A 6751-nucleotide genomic window follows, 5' to 3' on the forward strand; every position below is an offset into this window, starting at 1 on the left:
ACTCTATGCTCTTCCTAATACTTTTACAACTGGAACAGAAGGCAAATGGGATGAAGGCGATTGATAATGGACCTCCCTCCCTCAGTACATCGCTCCCTCGGCACCGCCCTCCCTCAGTACATCGCTCCCTCAGTACATCGCTCCCTCGGCACCGCCCTCCCTCAGTACATGGCTCCCTCAGTACATGGCTCCCTCGGTGCATCGCCCTCCCTCGGTGCATCGCCCTCCCTCGGTGCATCGCCCTCCCTCGGTGCATCGCCCTCCCTCGGTGCATCGCCCTCCCTCGGTGCATCGCCCTCCCTCGGTGCATCGCCCTCCCTCGGTGCATCGCCCTCCCTCGGTGCACCGCCCTCCCTCGGTACATCGCTCCCAGCAGTGAAATGTCGGCCCAGATCATGTGCTGAAGACTCTGAAGTGGGGCTTGGACCCACGACCTTTGGACTCCGAGGTGAGAATGCGACGACAGGCAGAAAGCAGAAGGAAGCCAGAGGATGCAGTGGAGTCTGATGTAGCTGAGCGGAGGCAGAAGACATGCCAGCCCCTCTCAGGGGTCCTTCCGTGAAGAGACGGATACTCACAGAGCGTCAGATGCCGATGATGGTCCTGTGAAGCCACACCCAAGATGTGCAGCAAATGGCTGGGTTAGTGGTCGAGTCCCTGCCCTGTAATGCGCTACTATCCAAGAGGATTTTAACTAATTGCAGGGCAGCATGGAGAAAGTGGCAACTGCAGGAGCATGTGTCGACTTTCTCCACTTCATGTGAGATCCAGGCCAGTCACTCAGCTCAATGTGGAGGCACTGAATGAAGGATTGCTGGTCTGAGGGGACTGTGAAAGGCCAAAGTGTACAGGACTGCATTTTATTTTTATTCGTTCATGGGATGTGGGTGTTGCTGGCGATGCCGGCATTTATAGCCCATCCCTAATTGCCCTTGAGAAGGTGGTGGTGAGCTGCTTTCTTGAACCGCTGCAGTCCGTGTGGTGAAGGTTCTCCCACAGTGCTGTTAGGTAAGGAGTTCCAGGATCCATCTCAGATGGACTAAAGGACAATCAATTGATTCTTGGGGAATTAAGGATCTTTCTGATTCCAAGAGGTCTGATCCCCCGCTGACCGCTGGAAACGAGAATCCTGGTCCCAGTACCGGTGGACGGACTCAGGCTGTGACCCTTCACACCAGCAGCACTCCATCGGTTCCCCACAGTGACTTTATCCTTGTCATGGGTTCCTTGACAGCCTGGTCCTGCAGAGTGAGCTTGTCTCATAGCCATCTCAGGCATTGAAAGCACTGCAAGAAAGACCACCTTCATTCCAAGAGGCTCATAATGTTTTGCAGCAGTTGTCTACATGTCAGGCCACTAGTTCTCAGGTGGTAAGTGTTAGAATAGAATCATAGAATCGTTACAGCCAGCACAGAAAGAGGCAATTCAGCCCATCGAGCATGTGCCGGCTCTTTGTAAGAGCAATCCAGTTAGTCCCATTCCCCGCTCTTTCCCTGTAGCCCTGCAAGTTTTTCTCTTCAAGTATTTACCCAATTCCTTTTTGAAAGCCATGGTTGAATCTGCCTCCGCTGCCCTTTCAGGCAGCACATTCTAGATCATAACTACTCGCTGCTTAAAAAGGTTTTTCCTCATGTCGCCTTTGGGAAGGTTTAAACTAGAATGGCAGGAGGATTTGAACAGAGGAGGGAGAAGCAAGGATAGAAACAAAAGACAGAAAGGGAAGAAGCAATAGTGGAAGGCAGAGAAAACAAGGGCGAAAAACAAATAGGGCCATAGTGCAAAATAAAACTAAGATGACTAGTAATCTTAAAAAGACAAGTCTAAAGGCATTGTGTCTTAATCACGATGTGGAATCTGAATGGGTGGAGCTAAGAAACACCAAGGGGCAGAAAACATTGGTGGGGGTTGTCTATAGGCCCCCAAACAGTAGTGGAGATTTAGGGGAGGGCATTAAACAGGAAATTAGAGACACATGCAAGAAGGGTACAACTATATTCATGGGTGTCTTTAATCTACATATAGATTGGTCAAACCAAATAGCAATAATACTGTGGGGGAGGAATTCCTGGAGTGTGTACGTGATGGTTTTCCAGACCAATCTATTGAGGAACCAACTGGAGACCAGGCGATCCTAGACTGGGTATTGTGCAATGAGAAAGGATTAATTAATAATCTTGTTGTGCGGGATCCCTTAGGGAAGAGCGACCATAACATGATAGAATTCCTCATTCAGATGGAGAGTGAAGTAGTTGAATCCGAAACTAGGGTCCTGAATCTAAATAAAGGAAATTACGAAAGTATGAGGTGTGAGTTGGCTATGATAGATTGGGGAACTTTACTAAAAGAGATGACGATGGATAGGCAATGGCTAATATTTAAAGAACGTGTGCAGGAATTACAACAATTATTCATTCCTGACTGGCGCAAAAATAAAACAGGAAAGGTGGCTCAACTGTGGCTTACAAAAGAAATTAGGGATAGTATTAGATCCAAAGAGGAGACATATAAAATTGCCAGAAAAAGCAGCGAGCCTGAGGATTGGGAGCAGTTTAGAATTCCGCAAAGGAGGACAAAGAGATTGATTAAGAGGGGAAAATAGAGTATGAGAGTAAACTAGCAGGGAACATAAAAACTGACTGTAAAAGCTTCTATAAATATGTCAAGAGAAAAAGATTAGTGAAGACAAATGTAGGTCCCTTACAATCAGAAATGGGGGAAATTATAATGGGGAACAAAGAAATGGCAGAACAATTAAACACATACTTTGGTTCTGTCTTCACAAAGGAGGACACAAATAACCTGCCAGAAATGTTAGGGAACCAAGGGTCTAGTGAGAGGGAGGAACTGAAGGAAACCAGTATTAGTAAAAAAATAGTGCTAGGGAAATTAATGGGGCGAAAGGCTGACAAATCCCCAGGGCCTGATAATCTACATCCCAGAGTACTAAAGGAGGTGGCCCTGGAAATAGTGGATGCATTGGTGATCATCTTCCAAAATTCTATAGACTCTGGAACAGTTCCTACAGATTGGAGGGTGGCAAATGTAACCCCACTATTTAAAAAAGGAGGGAGAGAAAAAACAGGGAATTACAGACCAGTTAGCCTAACATCAGTAGTGGGGAAAATGCTAGAGTCTATTATAAAAGATGTGATAACAGAACACTTGGAAGGCATTAACGAGATTGGACAAAGTCAGCATGGGTTTATGAAAGGGAAATCATGCTCATCAAATCTACTGGAGTTTTTTGAGGATGTAACTAGTAGAATAGATAGGGGAGAACCAGTGGATGTGGTGTACTTGGATTTTCAGAATGCTTTTGATAAGGTCCCACACAAGAGGTTAGTGTGCAAAATTAAAGCACATGGGATTGGGGGGAATATACTGACATGGATTGAGAATTGGTTGACAGACAGGAAACAGAGAGTAGGAATAAACGGGTCTTTTTCCGGGTGGCAGGCAGTGACTAGTGGGGTACCGCAGGGATCAGTGCTTGGGCCCCAGCTATTATATATAGCTAATATATATCAATGATTTGGATGAGGGAACTAAATGTAACATTTCGAAGTTTGCAGACAACACAAAGCTGGGGTGGAATGTGAGCTGTGAGGAGGATGCAAAGAGGCCCCAATGTGATTTAGACAAGTTGGGTGAGTGGGCAAGAACATGGCAGATGCAGTATAACGTGGATAAATGTGAGGTTATCCACTTTGGTTGTAAAAACAGAAAGGCAGATTATTATCTGAATGGTGATAGATTGGGAAAAGGGGAGGTGCAACAAGACCTGGGTGTCCTTGTACACCAGTCGCTGAAAGTGAGCATTCAGGTGCAGCAAGCAGTTAGGAAGGCGAATGGTATGTTGGCCTTCATTGCAAGAGGATTTGAGTACAGGAGCAGGGATGTCTTACTGCAGTTATACAGGGCCTTGGTGAGACCACATCTGGGGTATTGTGTGCAGTTTTGGTCTCCTTATCTGAGGAAGGATGTTCTTGCCATGGAGGGAGTGCAACGAAGGTTTACCAGACTGATTCCTGGGATGGCAGGACTGATGTATGAGGAGAGATTGGGTCGACTAGGCCTACATTCACTGGAGTTTAGAAAAATGAGAGGTGATCTCATCAAAACATATAAAATTCTAACAGGACTAGACAGACTAGATGCAGGGAGGATGTTCCCGATGGCTGGGGAGTCCAGAACCAGGGGTCACAGTCTCAGGATACGGGGTATGCCACTTAGAACCGAGATGAGGAGAAATTTCTTCACTCAGAGGGTGGTGAACCTGTGGAATTCTCTACCACAGAAGGCAGTGGAGGCCAAGTCATTAGATGTATTCAAGAAGGAGATAGATATATTTCTTAATGCTAAAGGGATCAAGGGATATGGGGAAAAAGCGGGAACAGGGTACTGAGTTAGACGATCAGCCATGATTATTTGAATGGTGGAGAAGGCCCGAAGGGCCGAATGGCCTACTCTTGCTCCTATTTTTGTATGTTTCTTTGGTTCTTTTGCCAATCACCTTAAATCTGTGTCCTCTGGTTCTTGACCCTTCTGCCAATGGGAACAGTTTCTCTTTAATTGCTTTATCTAAACCCGTCATGATTTTGAACACCTCTATCAAATCTCCTCTCAACTTCTCTGCTCTAAGGAGAACAACCCCAGCTTCTCCAGTCTATCCACATAACTGAAGTCCCTCATCCCTGGAACCATTCTAGTAAATCTTTTCTGCACCCTCTGTAAGACCTTCACATCCTTCCTAAAGTGCGGTGCCCAGAATTGGACACAATACCCCAGTTGTGGCCAAACCAGTGTTTTATAAAGGTTTAACATAACTTCCTTGCTTTTGTACTCTATGCCTCTATTTATAAAGTCCAGGATCCCGTATTTTTTTAACCGCTTTCTTAACCTGTCCTGCCAACTTCAATGATTTGTGCACATACACCCCCAGGTCTCTCTGCTCCTGCACCCCCTTTAGAATTGCACCATTTAGTTTATATTGCCTCTCCTCATTCTTCCTGCCAAAATGTATCACTTTGCACTTCTCTGCATTAAATTTCATCTGCCATGTATCCGCCCATTCCACCAGCCTGTCTATGTCCTCTTGAAGTCTATCACTATCCTCCTCACTGTTTACTACCCTTCCAAGTTTTGTGTCATCTGCAAATTTTGAAATTGTGCCCTGTACACCCAAGTCCAAGTCATTAACATTTATCAAGAAAAGCAGTGGTCCTAGTACTGACCCCTGGGGAACACCACTGTACACCTCCCTCCAGTTCGAAAAACAACCATTCACCACTACTCTCTGTTTCCTGTCCTGTCGCCAAATTCTGTATCCGTGCTGCCACCGTCCCTTTTATTCCATGGGCTTAAATTTTGCTGACAAGCAATAGGATAGGACAGAGAAACGATCACATGGTCACAAGAGGTGGATGGTGATGAAACCAAGTAATATTTCTCTAAATGGTTGCAATGATGTAAGGACTGTTTGGAGTCTGGATCTTTGGGGGGGGTGAGTTGGGGGGTGGATGGGTTGGTTGGGGGGTTGGGTTGTGGGGGGTGAGTGAGTTGGGGTGGGTCAGTTGGGCGGTGGGTGAGTTGGGAGGGGTGATTTGGGGAGTGGGGGAGTGAGTCGGGGGGTGGGTTGGGGAGAGTTGGGGGTGTGAGTTGGGGGGGGTTGGGGGTGTGAGTTGGGGGTGGGTTGGGGAGAGTTGGGGGGGTGAGTTGGGGGGGGGTTGGGGAGAGTTGGGGGGGTGAGTGAGTTGGGTGGGTGAGTTGGGAGGGGTGATTTGGGGAGTGGGGGAGTGAGTCGGGGGGTGGGGTTGGGGAGAGTTGGGGGTGTGAGTTGGGGGGGTTGGGGGTGTGAGTTGGGGGGGGGGGTTGGGGAGAGTTGGGGGGGGTGAGTGAGTGAGTTAGGGGGGGTTGGGGGTGTGAGTTGGGGTGGGTTGGGGAGAGTTGGGGGGGTGAGTTGGGAGGGGTGATTTGGGGAGTGGGGGAGTGAGTCGGGGGGTGGGTTGGGGAGAGTTGGGGGTGTGAGTTGGGGGGGGTTGGGGGTGTGAGTTGGGGGGGGGGTTGGGGAGAGTTGGGGGGGTGAGTGAGTGAGTTGGGGGGGTTGGGGGTGTGAGTTGGGGTGGGTTGGGGAGAGTTGGGGGGGTGAGTTGGGAGGGGTGATTTGGGGAGTGGGGGTGTGAGTTGGGGGTGGGTTGGGGAGAGTTGGGGGGGTGGGTTGGGGAGAGTTGGGGGGTGGGTTGGGGAGAGTTGGGGGTGTGAGTTGGGGGGTGGGTTGGGGAGAGTTGGGGGGGGGTGAGTGAGTTGGGGTGGGTGAGTTGGGAGGGGTGATTTGGGGAGTGGGGGAGTGAGTCGGGGGGGGTTGGGGGGGTGAGTGAGTTGGGGGGGGGTGGGTTGGGGAGAGTTGGGGGGGTGAGTTGGGGGGGGGTTGGGGAGAGTTGGGGGGGTGAGTTGGGGGGGGTTGGGGGTGTGAGTTGGGGTGGGTTGGGGAGAGTTGGGGGGGTGAGTTGGGGGGGGGTTGGGGAGAGTTGGGGGGGGTGAGTTGGGGGGGGTTGGGGGGGTGTGAGTTGGGGGGGGGTTGGGGAGAGTTGGGGGGTGGGTTGGGGGGGGGGGTTGGGGAGAGTTGGGGGGTGGGTTGGGGGGGGGGGTTGGGGAGAGTTGGGGGGGGTGAGTTGGGGGGGGTTGGGGTGTGAGTTGGGGTGGGTTGGGGAGAGTTGGGGGGTGAGTTGGGGGGGGGTTGGGGAGAGTTGGG

Source organism: Heptranchias perlo, chromosome 26 (assembly GCF_035084215.1).
Source record: "Heptranchias perlo isolate sHepPer1 chromosome 26, sHepPer1.hap1, whole genome shotgun sequence".
NCBI lineage: Eukaryota > Metazoa > Chordata > Chondrichthyes > Hexanchiformes > Hexanchidae > Heptranchias > Heptranchias perlo.